Below are 20562 nucleotides of genomic sequence, written 5' to 3'. Positions count from 1 at the left end.
TTAGCTGAGGAACCTTCCTAACCAAGTGAAATGACCCGGAAGTATGTCACTGGCAGCCATGATAAGTGCCGTTCCAATTCTCCAAATGAAAGGAAAGGAGGTTTCAAACTTCCTTTATAACCAGGGTTGCACATAACTTTTTTGCCCTGGTTCTCAAAGGAGCACCTGGAGATGTTGCTTGGTGCTCATCCTTAAAATGAAATAAACCGTAACTTTTGAGGGGGTCTGGACTTTATTTGCCAGACACACGGCACTGAACACACATGCAGAGGTGAACACAGAACACACATGCAGAGGTGAACACAAGACAACATTAGCACGACCAGTAATCCTACAAGCTGTCATCACTACACTCCTGACTGTTCTCCTCACTGTCTTCCTCTCTGTCAGACATGGTAGCTGATGATGTAGGCCTCCTACTTTCTCTCTGGTTGAGTCTGCGATTAGCTGCTTGCATCCACAAGTCAACAGCTGGTTTTGGGTCGAAAGTCTCTGTTGTCATCTTAGACAAGTGGATGTAATCACATAAGTATGTGAACATAACCAATAACCTACCATAGCCAATAACAAATTAATGTAACTTATTTTATTGTTGTTGTTCATATCTTATTTTACCTTAACATTTATATATTTATGCATTTTTTGTTATCTTTCCAGTTTTAAAGGATATTTTTGGTTTACTGTCCTATAGTATGCATTGGAATGATTTCAAACCTGTTTATCCCAATAATTATAAAGGAGTGCCTTGGAAATATGTGTTTACATAAATTGTGATCAAACCGTTTGAGACCCACTGAGACAACTTAGACTAAAGTGAACTATCTAAACACTCAGAGTCCTTTACCTCACTGAGCTGTAGTTATCAGCCTCTCAGTCTGACTGGAGAGGACTCTCCCTCCACATTATTGTAGAAACATCTTCTTCTTATATCCGTTAGAGCAGCTAGCACCAGATGCTAATAACAACAGCGCCGGAACCGGTGCACCCTCCCTCGATCCCTCGCTCACTCGCACTTTGACTGTGAGCTGCGGGTGCCAGATAAGCCAACATCCCCCATTTTCATCACTTACAGCGCCCATCGTACAGGGCAAATGAAACGTGTAACCGGGGTGAAAAGGGTGTTACATTTACTTAATTATGAATGTTGTTACATCAAGGCCGAAAATTAGGATGAACCCCAACGGTCAAAAAATTGTTTTTCCCTCCCAGAGCTGACAGCGCAGCGGCTCCCCGGATCTGGCGCCCTTGGCGAACATCTATTACGCCAGTGCTACGGAGCCGACCCTGAGTTCATATGCGACTCGCAAATATCTTTCTCTCTCTCCTCTCTTCTCTCTCCTCTCTTCTATCTCCTCTCTTCTCTATTTTCTCTTCTCCCTTCTGTCTCTTCTCTCTCTCTCCTCTCTCTCTCTCAATGTTGGTACGCAAATGCGCCTTTTTTCAAATGACCCGGTGCTCATTTTTTTGCGGAGGTGCGCATGCGCCAGGGTTCAAAGATACAGAACTATAGATGTCCGAATAGAGCATCCTAATTATGTTGCAGAAATGTTCCCCAAATCCCAGAAATGTTATAGTTTCCATTAAAAAGGAATGTTCAACAGTATCAAAAGCCTTGTAAAAATCCAGAAATTGTACGAGACCTTCAGTATCAATAAACTCCTGGTAATCGAGCATATCCAATATCAGTCTGGTATGGTTATGAATACTTCTGCCCTTAATAAAGGCTGATTGACATTCATCTACTAGTTGATTCAGACCTGAGTTTAACCTGTTAGCATAAACATGTGCTAACAGTTTGTAATCATTACATAGTAGGGTAATAGGTCTCCAATTATCCAACAAAAGATTATTTTTATTTGGTTTTGGAATTAAGGTAATAAGACCATGTTTCATGGTTGACGAAAGGTTTCCTGCTGAAATGCAATCTGTGAAAGCCTTATAAAGCATTTTTCGCACATCTGACCAAAAATATTTGTAGAACTCTATGGTTATACCGTCCAGCCCTGGTGATTTGCCACCAGACATTTGCAGTAATGCACTATCTAATTCTTCAATTTTTAGTCGATCGTCCATATACTGTTTAAAAGGATCATCTATTGTCTTTTTGAATTCTGTAATTTTACTAAAAAAGTTATCACAATTTTCTTTAGAAAACTTTGAGTTATATAAATTGCTATAAAAAAGTCTAATTTCTTCGTTTATCTGGTCTTGATTTTCAATAGTGACATCATTAACACTCAATTTTTGGATTTTCTTTTTCACTTGATTGATTGAAGAAATAAGAAGTGTTTTCTCTCCTTGCTCAATCCATCGGGCTCTCGAACGAATAAAAGCTCCCTTAGCTTTTTCCAAATACATATTGTCTAATTGAGTTTGTAAATTGTTCAGTTTAATTTGCTCATCCAATGATAACTCAGCTTTAAGGCATAAATGATTAATTTCACTTGTCATCTCTTGTTGTTTTTGTTTCTTTAATCTAGAGGAGTATTTACTGGAATTTATCGCAATCTGTCTCACACTAAATTTAAACCATTCCCATTTACTGAGAGATGACATATCCAAAGCCAGAGTTTCTTTTATCAGTTGTTTGATCTTTTTGCAAAAATCTGCATTCTCCAAAAGACTATTATTGAATTTCCATATAGGTTTAAGATTGGGACTGAAGTTGCATAGTAAAAAGGACAAAGAGATGACACAGTGATCAGTCAGAGGTGATGCTGAAATGTCACACTTTGAGACATTATTAGTTAAACTAATAGAGATTAACCAATAATCGAGCCTAGAACACTGACCATTGTTAGAAGAGTTAAACCAGGTATATTGTGACTTTGAGGGATTATTTATTCTCCAAACATCAGTTAAATTAAGTTTAGAGGCCAAGTGAATAATATAATCATTAAAATTATGACAATGTCCCCTTAAAGGAAGACGATCTAACCACTCATCAGGAACTACATTAAAATCCCCTCCGATTATAATCTTATCAGTCATATAAAGTACTTTCCATTCCTCTAATTTTTGGCACAAGATTGAAAGAAAATTATTGTTTTTAATCTTTCTGTTATATCCATAAACACACACCAGTTAGTTAGTCCCATTAACATCAGTCACAACCATTAGCCAATGACCGATTGTATCACTCCTGTGGTCAATTATATTTCCAGGTAACCTGTTAAATAAAATCATCACTCCAGCCGAATGTGATGTTCCATGGCTGAAACTTTTTTTGTCTCCCCATTGTACTTTCCAGAACTTAGTATCTGCCTCTGCAGAAAGAGTTTCTTGCAGAAAAACACAATTTGCCTTTTGTTCCTTACAAAAAAGAAAAATTGCCTTACGGCCCGTCCACACAGCGGCGTGCGTTGAAGCTTCTAACGCTTCTGCCCATTCACTTTGAATGGGGTGACGTCACTTTTAGCCGAACTGCATTTTGGGAAGCGACGCGGAGCGTTGCTGGCGTTGCTCGCTTCAAAAGTTGAGCAATGTTCAACTTTTGACGCCTCGACGGAGGCGTCAGCCATTCAAATCATTTGCTAGTACAAGCTCTAGCCAATCAAACCGCTGCTTGTGTGTCAGGGGCGGGAGATTCATGTGATTGGTTGTTGGTCGAGTGTCAGACACGCCCGCCGGCAAGCGTCAACGCACGCCGCTGTGTGGACGGGCTGTTACGTTTCACATTGTTTTTTAGCCCCCTAGCATTTAAGGATATGAACGATAACATTGAAAGAGCAAAGATAGAAACCTTAAGAAAATGCGCAAAGGAATGCTATATCGATGCGCAGGAGTGAGTAACGTAGCCCTTAACAAACATATTTTGTGCAATAGCTCACAACATTTTTAATATAACCTGAGACAAGTCCAATCCTAAATATAAATAAACACTCAAACTGAGAACTTCAGCATACCTACTGAGGACAGAAAACCTGCTCCCTCCAGTTAATTACTGCGGTGTTTTTCATGTTATTCCGGGTCCACTCAGTTAATTACTGCGGTGTTTTTCATGTTATTCCGGGTCCACTCTTTTGTTGTCAATCAGCGCGAAGCCTTCCTTCAGAAAAATCTCTCTTCCCCTTTCTCCTGGCTTCTTGAACCAGTGGCCACAGCTTGGAGCGAGCCTCCCGGTCCTCCTTGGAGAAATCCTCTTTGAAACGAATGTGCATCTCGCTGCAGACTCTCGCATCTTTGGACTTTTTCCAGATCTCGTCACGAACAGTCCTCATCCCGAACTGAATGATGATTGACCTCGGTGTGTTGTTGGAAGTAGCTGCATTACCCTTCATACCCAGCCGATGGACAGTGTGTACTGAGTCACGCAGCTTTTCCACAGATAGTGGAACAACTCTTGTGAGTATCCCGATCACAGCTTCTCTTGTGTTTTCTCCTTCTTTTTCAGGCAGACCATTCATCTTCAGATTCCACCTCCGTTTGTAGCGGGCTTGCTCCTCGCCAGACTTACGTAGTAAAGTGTTATCTTTCAGAAGATCATCAAACTTTTTCTGAAGAGCAGAAATGTCTTTCTTATTTTCTTTAGCTGCTTCAGTGTTTGCTTCAATGCGTTTTTCAAACTTTTTTAACAGCTCTGTCTGTTCATCCATTTTTCCAGATAAGATTTGAATTGCCTGGAGAATGGTGCTGCTGCTATCCTCTGCCATTTGTGTTTCGCCATGAACCTTTGATTTCTTTGGATTCGGTCCTTTAGTTGGTGTGTGGTCCCAATTTGTTTGTGTCCCTTAGAGTTTTCCGCTTCCATGTCCTCAATATCCGAGTCGTCACATGCCTCACGGAGAACTTTTAAGTTGTAATCGTGGTCGGTCATGCTAGCAGGCACTTTATGTCAAAAGTGTTGGTAACTGAAGAGTTAAAGTAAAATGTGACTATTTAAGCTTCTATAATAACTTAAAGTGTATCATGAATAAGCTATTGCCTGTCAGTTTTGCAGTCAAGGGCTGAAGTCCAATAGTCCATTTAGCTTAGGAACCTTGCTAACGGAGTGAAATGACCCGGAAGTACGTCACTGGCAGCCATGATAAGTGCCGTTCCAATTCTCCAAATGAAAGGAAAGGAGGTTTCAAACTTCCTTTATAACCTCCTTTAGCTTAGGAACCACTGGACCCCCCTAACCGAAAGGAGAGGAGAAAATGCTGCCCCACAATGCATTGCAGCCGCAGCATTTGCCATCACAACAGTCGGCCGTTCACGGAAACAACCGATTATGACCGAGAAATGATATCATGAAAGTTACGGTGCTTATTAAGCATTTTAAAACGTATGTGGTAAGTTGCCAAAGTGCTTTTTTCTGAACGTTCATCAGTATTATAATCAAAAAGAGAAATATGAACGTTAGTTTTTACTGAAATGATCAAATAAAGTCAACATCTCACAGTCTTTACTGAGCTGTGTAGGGTTTGTTCAACTTTTAAAAGATGTTTGAATGGTGATATACACAGTGATAGATGTTAAGGACTAACGTTTATAATAAATACATTTGTATTGATTTTAAGATCTTTTCATACAATCATACGTATTGGGATCATTTGTATTAATGTGGACCGGAGGGAGAGGGTGACAAGCATAAGTTTCACTTTCCTTTTTTATTTCAATTCCAACTTTGGTCATGAATAATATGTTTCTCTGTTGTCCACGTTCATAAAGCATAAAGCAACAGCATCAGAGCACGGTGCAGAGTCTCTAGATGAGTTTACAGTAGTCCCTCGTTCTTATTAAACATCCATGTTGTAGTCCGCTGTATAGAAAACTGTAGTTTCCATAGTTTCCCCACAGCAGCAGACGCACATTCATGACGTCCGCTGGCGCATCATAAACACGTCGGATAGTGAAAGTGCATTCGGATTCTCTAAAGTACCGCGGTCTCTTCTCCTAAGTCCTTTTGAATTCTCCTATCCACTATCCCTTAACCCCGTGACGTTTCACTCAGAGGTCAAGGAATAGGAGATAGGGTTAGAACTTAGGAGCTGATTTTTAGATTATCGGAACGCAACCAAGGACTCAAATCTAAACTTTTTTTATGAGCCTGCAACGTTGCTGCTTCTCACTCCGCCATCTTCAAATCATCTTCCTTTCCTTTCATTTAGAGCATTGGAACGGCACTTAACATGGCTGCCACTGACGTACTTCCGGGTCATTTCACTTGGTTAGGAAGGTTCCTAAGCTAAATGGACTATTGGAACGCAACCAAGCGGCAAACTGTGGGGTAGAGCCGGGAAGCCAATATGGAAGTGCCACACACTGCAGTTCATATATTGGCCGATAGGCGATGGCTGCAGAAAGGAGCAATTTCCATAGACCCCCATGTTAAAATGCCCGATTTTACAGCAGAAAAAAACATGTTTCTACCCCTGGCTCCATACATTTTATTATCCATATAGTTAGATTCCACCTTCATGATTATGGATCTGTGAGTGAATTGTTTTCTAACGCGACCCTTTATATTTATATTAGGTCTTAAAGTTTGTGCATACATTAGGGCGTGGTCACTTTGATTGACAGATACGTGCCTCACTGTCAGCTAACAGCAACTTGTCCAATCTGCTAGGCTACAACCATAGAGGCTACAACGTTAGTTAGTTGTAGTTACTGTACTTGATCCTTTAGCTGTGTTCGTGGTGATCGTGCCTGTTAGGGAATATTGTTACAAATACCAGATAATTAAAATGTCGTGCTGTGCGCTTGAATGTACTAACAGATCTTCCAAGAAGTCTACTTTCAGCTTTTTTCGGTGAGTAAAATGATAATATTATACATGTTAACCCCGTTAGCAGGTGTTTGTGTGCTTGTTAGCTTAGCCTGTTATGTAGCTTATTAGCCAGCTAAGGACGTAACCCTTTATACATATATACAGTTTAGTTTATGATTCAGCCTTGGGTAAGACTGTTATACTATATGGCTATGATGCCCATAATGCTAAACGGGAGCAAATGTTAAAAGGGGTGGGCCGCCGGAGTCCACGCCGCCGAAGCTAACGGGGCTGCAGGGTGCTAGCTCGCTAGCGCGTCCCGGCGGCCGTAGCTAGCACCCTGGGGCTCCGTTAGCTTCGGCCAGCGGCGGAGTCCGGCGTTATAACTGGAGATCAAGGAATGCATCGTAACGCGGACTTGGTTCGCCTGCAGCCCGCTGTAGTATTAGCTAAATAAATGATGTTGAGCAAGGCTTATTAAGCTGAACACCGCCACAATTATTCTGCTATGTATCGGTACTTATTTTATTTTATTAACGTGTGAATGACAAGCATTAAGAATAATACCAAATAGCTAATTATCTTGCAGATTGTCTCGTTTGATTATGAATGTAACGTTTATATAGTGGAACTACACTGTTTTATCAAAACCAAAGTGCCACGCAGTGACTTGGTATGCATGTATTTCAGCAGGAAATGTGCAACCTAGATGACATTTACCAACACAGACTATATAGAAATATTTGTAAAAGTTGTTCATGCGTTACTAAGTGAATATGGCATTAACCCTCCTGTTGTCTTCGGGTCAAATCTGACCGATTTACTACTTTCATCAATCATGTTTTACATTCGATTGATACTGAGAGCATGTTAGCTTAGCTTCTTAGCCTGAGCTAGGACTCGAACGTCACGCTCGTTGGCAGCAGGTCCCGCCCTGTCCCTCCTCGGCTCCGCCTCAGCTCCGCCTCTTTGCCCTTATTTGGAGAAGGCGGGAGTTAGACTCTGACGACACCGTCGAGCCGTTAGTGGCCGACTCCGCCTACTAAGGGCTTCACGGCAACTCTGCAGAATCCTATGGGTGACGTCACGGACCCTACGTCCATTTATATATACAGTCTATGAACGCAACCTGTCATTCAAGGCAGTATCCACTACATTATATATAATCCAGGGGGCGGTATTGCGCCTAAAAGCTGTTTGCCAGCCGCCCTTAAACAACAAATGAAGAACAAGAAGAAACACAACAAAACGAACAAAATACAAGAAGAAGAAAAGTTAGTATGGCGATGTCAGATAACACACAGGAGCTAGAACCCACCTGTTTCTTTTAAATCAGCTGTGTGGGAACATTTCAGATTCCCTGTGGACTACAATAACGATGAAGTGAGCGAGTGGTGGATCGGACGAGGATGGTGTGTCGGCGTTGTTCGATAGCGGTGCGGTATGCTAATGAAAACACACGCCAAACATGCTAAATCATATCAGAAGGCATCAACCAGATTTGCCAATCACCGGAGCCCGGCAAAAGACAGCAGCAGTTCAACAGCTTATCCCCGCTGTTTTTAAGAAGCCAAGAGACATGACATGAGAGCCGAGAGACCAAAAATAAATAACGGAAGCTTTTGGCATATGTTTTTCAACGACTTTGCGCTCTTGAAACACTTTCTTATTATTTATGTTGTAATATTTTCAAGACATTCTTTTTAGTTTTACAGCTTGATGAAACCTTTTTGTTTGACATCAGCCATTATAGATAATATGGCCATCTGAGTGTGTGTGTGTGGTTCTGTTTGTGGTTTGTTTTTAACGGTTTACAGTTAATTATTCAAAATGTCAGCGTTCCTTATTTTTAAACTGAAACTTGCACTACTGTTCAAACATAAATAACAACAAACCTGGAATTATGCATTTGGGACTTTTTTTTGCTTTTTCTTGTTGTACCGAACCCGTACCGAACCGTGACCCGAACCGTGACTTCTGTGAACCGTTACACCCCTAGTTCAAATCCAAATGAAAGTGAATTAACTTTTTTTTTTGATGGGTGATACAAATTCAAAAAGATCTGTCCGGTGTTCAGTGGCGGCGCCTGGCGCCTGAGTATTTTTGTTGGGTAATCTATGGTAGGGCTAACCCATACAGTGGTGGGGCTCAAGTCAGTATTTGCAATGTAATTACATACACGCTATATCGCCCCCCTTGACAGTGAACGCCACGCGTGAGGTTTAGATTATTTCCTCAATCAAATCAATATGGAACTGTAGGAAATAAAACGGCACATTTGTCTTGTAGTAAATAAAAAGGGATCACTGTGAACGTGACGTATGATAGTACACGTTGAAGATCCAATAGAGTGCCGAAGTCACGCCCATCTACTTCCAGTCCATGGGACCTTATTTCGGAAAAATTATGTATTTAAGTCAATGGAGAGAGAAAACGTATCTTTCGATCCCGTTTGAATTGTGCCACGAATTACACATATGATGTTTGTCAATCTTAAAAAATCGTAAAACGGTTGAAATATAAGACTATGAAAAATACGCAACTAGAAAGACTCCAAATCCCAGAGTCGCGTAAGTGATGTCATAACTGATGTCACAATTGTTTTCCTCCGCTAAATATAAGAGATAGCTAAGATAAGATAACTTTTACAAGATGCCTGTGTGCTTAGCACCAGGTTGTTATCATACCAGAAATGGGTCTTGCTCGTTCTTTCGCTTCCCGTCTGATGAAAGGACCAGGAGTGGCTGGATCAAGTTAGTTATCTAGCTAGTAGCAAGCACGTTAGTTAGCATTACAGTCTTAGCCTTGTCATTTTTATTAGCCTTAACATGAAGTAACATCAAGTAACCCAAAATGTTAAACAGTAAGAGTAGTAGTCATATTTCGTGAACCCTTTGAAGAGTACTGTCACACCGGTGTGATCATTCTATAATACTCCATTTAAGCCCGGGGGAGAAATGCTAACGCTAATGCTACATTAGCATCGGCGATCTGTTCTACTTCATACTATCTGCACAAATGGTTGACATTAAACATTAAAAAGATCAGGCCGTTCAGAGAGAATCAAAGGAAGGCAAGCAGGCAGCTTTGCATGACATTCTTCTGGACGTGTTTCATTGTGGTGAAAGTGAGGGTAGTCAATCACTTTTTTGACAAGACAGTAGTGACGGCCATCTTGGTGACGTGTGTTGTTGTGAGAGTCTGCGAGACCAGAGATGTAGTTCATTGAGCGTTTCACACAAAAAAATGTGTTACTTCACAGTTTTACGACACATTTTTTTTTTTTTACTTGCAAAATTATCTTTTAAATTGATAAACATCATATGTGTAATTCGTGGCACAATTCAAACGGGATCGAAAGATAATCTTTCTCTCTCCATTAACTTCAATACATAATTTTTTCGAAATAAGGTCCCATGGAGGTCCACCGGAAGGGGAGGGACTTCGCCACTCTATAGGCTCTGTGCACAAGATGGCGTCTATCAACTTCATGCAGCTGGGTGAGGCCGAGTACTTCCGGTTTGAGTACAGAGTTTTGACAGTTTGTTATGACACACCGAGAGCAAGAATGAGCGGATTTCGGGGTAAAGAAAAGCGATTGGCCTTCCAGCGTGTAAGAAAGTCGGCACTACATTGCTGTGTGCCCCTTTGTACAAATTCGTCCCGTTATCAGTGCTTCTCAAACTTTTTTCAGTAAGGTACCCCCTTTGAAACATTTTCTCAGCCAAGTACCCCCTGACCGATCCCGAACATTTTTGATCGAAAAAGCCTAAATAATTACAATATAGTGATGTTCCCTCAGTGTGTGATGTATTAACTCCTTCGTGCTATGCATTACAACAAACTAAGGATATTTTCATAACAACATAACACTTTTATAAAACAAATTATTCCAAGGAGTTTTTCAATTTAAGTAATATGTTATTGTGAAAAACTATAAAATACAATACCCACATTTGACATGTTTATATGAGGACCCCCTTGGTGGTTCTAGGAATGTTTTATATACAATTGTGTTTTCTATTTAACTTATTTTACTAAGGTTATTTTTTTAAATAACCTTTTTTTTTTTTTAACTCACGTACCCCCTGCAGAACCCCAACGTACCCCCAGGGGTCCGCGTACCCCCATTTGAGAATCACTGCGTTATCAGAATCAGAATACCTTTATTAGTCCCACAGAGGGGACATTTGTAGCGTTACAGCAGGAAAGAGCCACAGACAGCTTAGTGTTGCATATCTTACATGCGTTAAAAAAGTACTAAGTTATAAAAAAATAAACAATATGCTAAAAAAGTACTAAGTTATAATAAACAATATGCAAAAAAAAAGATAAAAAGTTACATAATTTTCAAAAATACAGATAAAAAACAAATCAAATCTACAAATCCTGTAGCAGTTCTTAGGATTTAGCAGCCCGGTATATATTACAGTTATTAAAGATGGCATATGTATATAAAGTATATATTGCACATAAAGCACATAAAGCACATAGTTTGACGGTATTTAACAGCAGCAAGTTACACAATGTTATAATCGGGAGATAAGTTTCCATTCATTTGGGCAAGCCTGGGCAACAACGATTAAAAGATTTCTTGCTCCCAAACCAATTGTGTATTTCATTACAAAAAGCAGTTATACCATACTATGTTTAGGTACTAATGAATTATATCCTCAAAACAAACGCACACATAAATAACATAGGAAAATACATAATTTAATAAATCCACAATATCAAATCAAGTTTTATTTATATAGCACATTTATAAACAATTTTTGGTCGAGCCAAAGTGCTGTACATATAATAAAAATAGCCTACAGTAGAGACACTTTACAGCCAATACAACAGCACAGATTGTTCAGAATATCAGTATGAGAAAAACGACACCCTCTATCCTTAGACCCTCACATCGTACAAGGAAAAACTTCCAGAGAAAACCCACAGTTTAAAGGGAACATGGGAGAAACCTCAGGGAGAGCAACAGAGGAGGGATCCCTCTCCCAGGATGGACAGACGTGCAATAGATGCTGTGTGTAAATCGAAGAGATAATACATTTTACAGCATATAGACCGAATGTTAGGAAATGCATGTGTCTGTAATAAGAAGATGAATCCACGAGGATGTCAGCTACAATCCTGTGGATTATGATAACATTTTACAGATTAATTTAATAAACTTTTACAAAACATAGGTTGATGTTATATCGGGGGGAAAAATACATATTTAAACATTTCAATTAATCTCTGCATATTTAAGTAATGCTAGTTTATATAACAGATGAACAGATGTACAATATCCAGAAAGTAGATGCAAACAATATATATAATGTGTGCATTTCCAACATTTCCTCTGAAAGAGTGTTATATCAATGCAAGATAAGTTAGTTTGCATCCACAACTTTTGTTAATGGATAACTATTGAGTAAGTTGAGTAGTGAGCCATTCTTTTTTTTTTCGTGGTGCGATGTCTGCTGAGAAGTCCTTGTATGCCTCGCTGACTTTGAGGACATCTGGGTCTGGCAGCCCCCCCCCCCCGCACGGCCTTGTAACGTGTACTCCTTTGAACATGTTTATATGATAATTAGGTCCGTGAGCGCCCCCTAGTGGTCCGTGAGTATATTGGTAACGTTTCACATTTGAAATAAATACATTTATTTCAGTTTTCCGCACTCTCGCAGGAATATCTCCGCAGTGGAGCAAGGTTAAGTTTAACTTTCGATTGCATGATATAGCCCAGCGCAACACCTTCATCACACATGTTGCCACTTGTTTGTACCATTTTCAGGCGCTTTGTAATCTATTCTAGAAAAACAGTGTGTTTTTTTATATTTGTGGAGTCAGGTGGTCCGCGAGTATTTTTTTATTGGTTAAGTGGTCTTGGTATGAAAAAGTTTGAGAAACACTGACTTAGGACAATATATATTACCTTACACCGTAAGCAACTGTAAAATGCTTTGGCTTAGTGGAAATGAACACAATGTCACTCACTCTGCCTGGTTTCACACCCTATTAATTACACAAAAGAATTGTCAAATTAATTGAAAAGGTCATTGATGCAACATACTAGATCAGCTCTTGGCACAAAGGAAATACTCATTAAATCGTGGATTGGTTGTGAACACATACTGTACTTACCATGGTTCTTGGCTTGTGCCATCGCTGCTCTGTTTCAGTGCAGCTGAGGACAGGGGGGACAGCAGCCAGGTTGAGTGTGGAGTAGTGTGCGGCAGAGTCCTGCACGGGTCTGATTTTCAAGACCCGCACCCGCGACGTGCAATACCGAACCCGCCCCTCTACCCGCACATATTGCCAATCAGTTCCGCAAACCGACCCGACCCGACGGCACAATATCTGCAACCCGACCCGAACCCGCATAGCCTATATATGAGCAGTGAAAACGTGCAATTATTAACACACGCAGTTGCATATTTGTCTCAGAAAGCGTGGGATGTTGGTTATTTTCTCCTTCTAGGATGACACCAAAAGCCTCCCAGACGTTGGATTTCGCTCTTGAGGAAGTGTTATTGAAAATGCTGTATTCTCCGCTAGAGAGCTTCACCTCAGCCATTTCGAATGTGGCGCGCTCAGCAGCAGATTGATGCGTGGTCCCGCGGGGGAGAGGTCTGAGGATTTAAATATTAAACTAAATTATTATTATTTTAATATATTTATTATGCAATACCCGCGACCCGACCCGCATCATCTTTGTTTTACCCAGAACCGAACCCAGAAAAAAGCGTTTGAAAAAATACCACCCGCGAATCACCTTTTTACCCGATGCAGGACTCTGGTGTGCGGTCTGGAACAGCAGTGCAACATTGTGGTTGCAGAGTGCTGTTCCAGCTACACAGGAACACTTTGCCACTGCAATCTCCACAGGTGAACAGTTCTTAAAACAAAATGTCAGTCATTTTACATTTAGGACACTGCTTCAATACAACACAGACAAATGAGAAAGCTGAGAGCAGGCTGATCAGTAGTAGTAGGTGTGGGAAAAGGCTAAACCATGTCAGGTTGTCAGTCACATCACATACACAGAAGTTCTGCTGTTTGGAATACTGTAATTTAAGGACATTCAAACAGATACGCTTGTATAGCCTGTCTCAGCTCTCTCAATGTATTATCTTTAGGGCTGTCAGTCGATTAAAATAGTTAATCGCAAATTAATCGCACATTTTTGATCTGTTCTAAATGTACTTTAGAGGAATATTTTTCAAGTTTTTAATACTCTTATCAACATATGAGTGGACAAATATGCTTTATGCTAATGTTTATTATCATTTGAACAATGACAAATATTCTCATGAATATTAAACACAACAACCTCTGAACATTACAAATATTCGCCTCAATTCAACCTGGAACCTCTCTCATACAATAATACAATACAAATGGTGTGTGTGTGTGTGTGTGTGTGTGTGTGTGTGTGTGTTTGTGTGTGTGTGTGATGGATCGTTGGAGCTATGTGCAACTCAAGGCATATGCTCGAACGGGAGCTGCCTGGACGCTGCAATCATGTTGCGCACTATCCGTGCTGAGTGTGCTGACTTTTCGTACAATGTCCCACTGTCTGGCTTCCTGCATAAAGTCAAGTGCTCGGCGCAGTTGTGGCGAAATGTCGCTCCTCTGTTTTCATTTAAACAGCTCCATATCCGTTAGCGCAGCTAGCTAGCACCAGATGCTAACAACAACAATGCACGTAAGGTCTCTCTCTCGCTCGCTCGGGCCACACATACACACACCCTCCCAACAGCCAGTCGGTGCCTGCCGGTGAGCGTGGAAGTGTGGTCTGCCGCAAGCGGGCGGCAGGAGCGCGGCTGTCAGCATCAGCTTGTAGATGGTATTTTAAACTCGATGCGCTCTGAAACTACGGGGCGGCCGAGGAAAAAAAATACACATGCGTTAATCGTGTTAAAATAATTAGTGGCGTTAATTTTTTTTTGCGTTTTGGCTGCACGATATTGGTTTTTTGAAACCGATACCGATAACTTGCTGCTTCTCAAGACCGATACCGATAACCGATAATAATATAATATATATATATATTAAATGTACCTGTAGTTTTTGCACACCTGGTGGTAAAAAAAAGACTAGTAGTGAGCAAATGACATGAGCATTACTACTATGAACAAAACAAAGCCAAGAACAGTTTTGACCATATTTATTTTCCCAAATAAAGTTCTTGCCTTTTTCAAAAGCCTCGTCGATAGGTAAAAGCCCCGGTGCCTTTGCAGCTGGCTTTGGATTCGCAGCTAGTTTAGCAGCGCAGGCGTCTTCGTACGCTTTTAACACACCATCGTAGCGATGGCGATGTTTCAGGTGACTAATCAGGTTGGAAGTATTATAGCTCGTTGCCTTTTTCCCTCCTCGTGGAACTTCTGCATTGCATTTGTTAATACAAATAGCAAGCGAACTATCTAACTCTGAAACTTTGAAATAGTCCCATACTACCGACATGTTTGTTTACTGTCCTGGCTTCACGGCCGCACACCATTTACGTCACAGCCAGGCATGAGTTAGGGAGCGCTGGATTTGTGAAAAACTCCCCTCTTCCTAAACCACTTATACCACAGTACTGGCAAAACGGGAGGAGCCGAGTGAAAAACAAGCGCCCCTCATCCCAATCCACCCACACCGCAGTATTTTTTCTTTTTTTTTACCCAAAAAATATATTGTATATTATCGGGGCTATTAATACTGTTATCGGGTTTATCGGGATGACGTCATAATTCCTAATATCGGACCGATAATTATCGGGCCGATAATTATCGTGCACCACTACTTATATTATAACTACATAAAATAGTGTTAGTAGAACGTTGAACAGCTTAACATAGATGTAGGGTACAAAACCAGCACTTAGCTAACACTGGCCAATACAAATAATTGGACCCTACATGGATTATACTAACCATTCAGTAAAGAACAGCAGCCGTCACAACCAGTTTCTGGGGTTTCCATGAAAGCAGAGACGGTTTTCAACCTCTCATTAAGAATCTTTGATGAAAGCTAAGTTTGGGTTTAGCTAATGTATTTATCATTTTACACGAGCGGGTTACAAAACGAAAATAAATCTGTAGCCCCTTCATGCTACACACACATAGCTAGCTACCAGTTGATGTGAGCTAATGTATTATTTTCCTCCCTACTCTGAGATCGTGAGGCTTTTCATGCTTTCTCATGGACCTGTAACAGCTAGCCCTGATGCTCACTCTCCCTGAAGGTGGATCTTTGTTTGAAACTGTGGGGAATTGGTTATCATTCATGTTATCCTAAACACGTAATAGTACATCATTAAAACGCTTTACACTGTATCAAGACTGTCAAGTTGTCCAAGTTAGCCAGTAACTACAGCTTTGTTTGTCACTTACCTTCATAATTGTCGATGTAACTGGATATGTAGCTACATCTTGAACCTCTTTTGCTCCTCGGGGCTGAACCTGTCGCTTGTACCAGCCGATGTACATCACTGATGTTAACCTTCGCTAGGTCTTGGAGACATCGAGTGTAAAATAGTGCCTATATAATATCTATACGCTATCTCTCTCGCTATCTATTGCTATCTATATACGCTATCTATCGCTCTTCCCTCTACCGCTCTACCGTAGACCCGAAGTTTACAAACGCACACTCAATGAACCGGAAATGGAAATACGGCATCCCGTGCAACTAGCCATAATTTTTCCGAAATAAGGTCCCATGGAGCTCCCCCGGAAGGGGAGGGACTTCGCCACTCTATGGGGATACTGAATGGCAGTTCCGAGTGATCTCAATCAGTAATGCATGACGCAGACCCAACGTTTCATTGCTCTGATTGGCTGTAGGTCTATTCAAATTGCATTCGGAGGCATTTTGATCTGATCGCAGCCGCGCTGATATTATAACGCCAGTGAATTTCCACACCTTTAGTGTATAAAACTCCCCCACTACTTAGACTATTCCTTGCACCCCCTCTAGCATAACCCCGAATGGTCTCAACCATATTGCATCTGTAACGTGCACTTGTTGTTACAGCAGGATCAGTTTATGTGTTGTGGACACGACCCGTATATTTTCGCAAGCCGTTTTCTCAACATTTAGCATTTTGCTTATTATTTAATTTAATTTACGATACGATACGATATTGCTTTATTTGCTTACTTTAACATAATTTTTCATGGTGGGGCTAAGGTGGGGCTATGCCATTTCTTGGTATGGCTGTAGCCTACCCCAGCCATACCCTGGCACCGCCACTGCCGGTGTTCAAAACGATGAGCAGGTGCAAATAATAATAATAACTTGGATTTCTATAGCGCCTTTCATGATACCCAAGGTCGCTTTACAAGGATGAACAGGAGTATAAACAAACATAACAAACATAACAAAAACAAAAGGCAGTCAGACGAACAGTTTAGACAGATAAAACAACAAATAGATTTGGGGCCAAAGTCCTTGGCAGACAGATGGGACTTGAGGGCCCTTTTGAAGGCATCAAGCGTGGGGATGTTGTGGATCTCCGCAGGGGGAGCGTTCCAGAGAGTGGGGGCTGCCATACTGAAGGCTTTATCCCCGAAGGTTCACAGGTTGGTGCGGGGGGCCAGAGTCTGAAGACCGTAGGTCCGGACTTATAAGTCCGGACCTGAACCTGAACCTCTGGACTTGAGTCCGGACCTGAACCTGAATGTGAGTCCAGGTACGCAGCACTACACCTGCACACTTGCTAGCCTGTTCCACAATTCTTTGTTTTCCGAATGCCAGGAAGGATTCTTGCCTCCCTTCTGAAGCAACTGACTCGGAGGTACATGTGCTACCAAGCAAGCTTCCTCGACATTGAGAAACACCCACTATCATAGCTCTATACACATGCATAAACTTCACAGCGGGCGGAACTTGTCATAAAGTCTGCGAAAATAAAGCCCACCCATTTAAAGGGAAGATATGATTGGTCAATTGTGCTTGTCATTACTCTCTCGTTCAGTTACTATAGCTGGCCCTCTGTGAATTTACAGCAGGACCACCAATCAGCTCCTATCTTCACAGTGGGTGTTTCTCAATTTCGAGTAAAGCTGCTGCAAAGCCACTATTTCAAGCATACTACGTCATTGAGTGCCGCCGAAGGACTTTTCCAATGTCCAGCATACTTTGAATTCTACCGAGCCCGGCGTACTTCGTAGCGAGAAATTTCGAGGCTGCACATGTGTAGACTCCACAGTCTTAAAATCCCCACAATGCTTTGCGCACGGACCAATTTCCCCAAATCTGTGGCGGAAAATGTAAGGCGGGGCCTCTCATATGACGCACACTTGCTCGCCTGTTCCACTCTTCGTTTTCAGAATGCCAGGAAGGATTCTTGCCTCGTTTCTGAAGCAAGTGACTCGGAAGACATGTGCTACCAAGCAAGCGTACTCGACATTGAGAAACACCCAGAAACTCGCAGAGACGGCTAAAAGAGCTTCTTTCATTTAACCCTTCACATTCCAACAGAAACTGAATAGGCAGATTCGAAGAATTTCTTTCTTTTGAAATGTTATTTTAAATACAATTAAATCAAGTTATTTTGGTGAAACTAATGAAAAATCTAACTACAAAAATATTTAAAAAAGCAATATATATATATTTTTTCTTCTTTTCAAATATTATTTTTTAGAATATCTTAGGCCCTCAGAGAGGGCCTAGAGGGCCCTGATGGCTCGCCACTGGATAAACAATAATATGGGCCATAAGATTTAAGTAATTGTAATGCTTCGAGTTGACATAGAGACATGAATTCAATGCGTAGTGTCCAAAACCAGTCAGTGAGGGTCCCGGGCCCTCAAGCTGCAGTCCGAAAGAAGGCCCAACATAAATACACTCACCGCCCATTTATAAGTTACACCTGGCGAGTACCGGGTCGGACCCCTTTTGCCTTCAAAGCTGCCTTAGTTCTTCGTTGCATAGACTCCATGCATTGGTTGCATTGGTCTATTGACACTATAGCATCACACTTTGCTGCAGATTTGTCGGGCACATCCATGATGCAATTCTCTCATTCCACCACATCCCAAAGGTGCTTTATAGGATTTGTGAAGGCTATTTGAGTACAGTGAACTCATCGTCATGTTCAAGAAACCAGTATGAGATGATTTGAGCTTTGTGACATGGGGCGTTATCCTGCTGGAAGTAGCATCAGAAGATGGGTACACTGTGGTCATAAAGGGATGGACATTGTCAGAAACAATACTCGGGTAGGCTGTGGCGTTTAAACGATGCTCAAGGGGCCCAAAGTACTGTATGTCATGAAAATATCCCCCACACCAGGGGTTCCCAACCTTTTTCCCGAGAGCCCCCCCAAATTACTCCTGTTGGAAGTTGCGCCCCCCCCCCCCACATACACACAAGGGGGGGGGGGGGTAATTATGTTTCAAAGTCTCAAAATGCGTTTGTGACTACTGTCACAAACAAACTGGATGAATGTGAAGTATTTAGTTAAAGGAGGATGAAAGCGTAATTAAGGAGCACTATTGGAGTGACTTTGATGGTTATTGGACTCAGGATTAATTCATTTGGATTCCCGCTGTATGAAGAAATTAAAGGACGGCGCAAGTGGAAACAATTCACAAAGGGATTAAACTGTTTAAAACACATGCTCAAAGTAAGCCGAATTTTGCCGATGTGTTTATGTGGATTCAAAAGTCGTAAATAATCTACAAAATGGAGGAGACCGATCTGATCGGAGCAACTGTGACAAATAATCCAACTGAAACCGGCATGGACAATGACTATGTTTTAAAAATGCGGTTATACAGACAAGCCCGGTTTGGACACCTTATGCGCAGAAGAAACATTTCTATTATATTATTATTATTTATTATAGAAAAAATTATGCATTTCTGTCTTTTTATGCCTTCATTAGCTACTAACTTGAATTTTTATTAAAATTAATTAATCAATTATTTGTTATACTTTATTGTAATGTATACAATCATGTATTGTGTAACAATTATATGTTAAAAAAAAAGTAAAAGAAAAAAAGTCTAAATATGATATTAGGCCTCAAATCATCTGAGGCCTGGCACACCCCCTGCGATGTTTGGCGCCCCCCAGGTTGGGAACCACTTCCCCACACCATTAACCACCACGTACTGAGCACACTGCGTTCTCTATACCGATGGAGCCATCACCCTCTGTAAACAGTTGCCTCGGTCCGGTTCATGTCAGGGACAGTCAACGATGAAAAACGTTTAATTCAAATGTTCATCTGGATAGAGAGATAACCTCTGTCTAAAATTGTGCTGATCTTGAGTGAGAGCTTGACCCTCTCAATTAATCAATCAGCAGGCATCTGCTTATATTGGCCAGCAGAGGTCGATGAGCACATGGACACATTACACATCAAACTGATCCAGAAATATAAAATGCTATATCTAATGTAGTGTTTGGTGGGAGCTTGTATCTTTATCAGCTTTACACTGAATGCATACAGTATTTATATGGTGCTTTTCTAATGACTTATTTCATGAAAAGGGTGTGTTTCTCTCCTGATGTTGATGCTGATGAATTCATGAAAAAAATGATGTAAAATTAGCAATAGCTGGGAGTGTATTTTTCCAACAACAGGTCATATAGACAGGTGCCCCAGTCCTCTCCTTGTTTGCGTCTGGGTGCTTTGACTCACCAGATAAGGCAGATTCAAGTGACACGCAAGTCCTGGAACCATAACAAACGGAGGGTTGGTGCAGACAGCACCCTCCTGCAGGGGCTGATAAGAGCCTGGATATCACCTGTCTCTCTCTCTCTGTCTCTCTCTCTCTCTCTTCTCTGTCTCTCTCTCTCTGTCTCTCTCTCTCTCTCTCTCTCTCTCTCTGTCTCTCTCTCTCTCTCTCTCTTTCTCTATGTCTCTCTCTCTCTGT

Source organism: Gymnodraco acuticeps, unplaced genomic scaffold (assembly GCF_902827175.1).
Source record: "Gymnodraco acuticeps unplaced genomic scaffold, fGymAcu1.1, whole genome shotgun sequence".
NCBI classification, from domain to species: Eukaryota; Metazoa; Chordata; class Actinopteri; order Perciformes; family Bathydraconidae; genus Gymnodraco; species Gymnodraco acuticeps.
Note: the sequence above shows the minus strand (reverse complement) of the source record.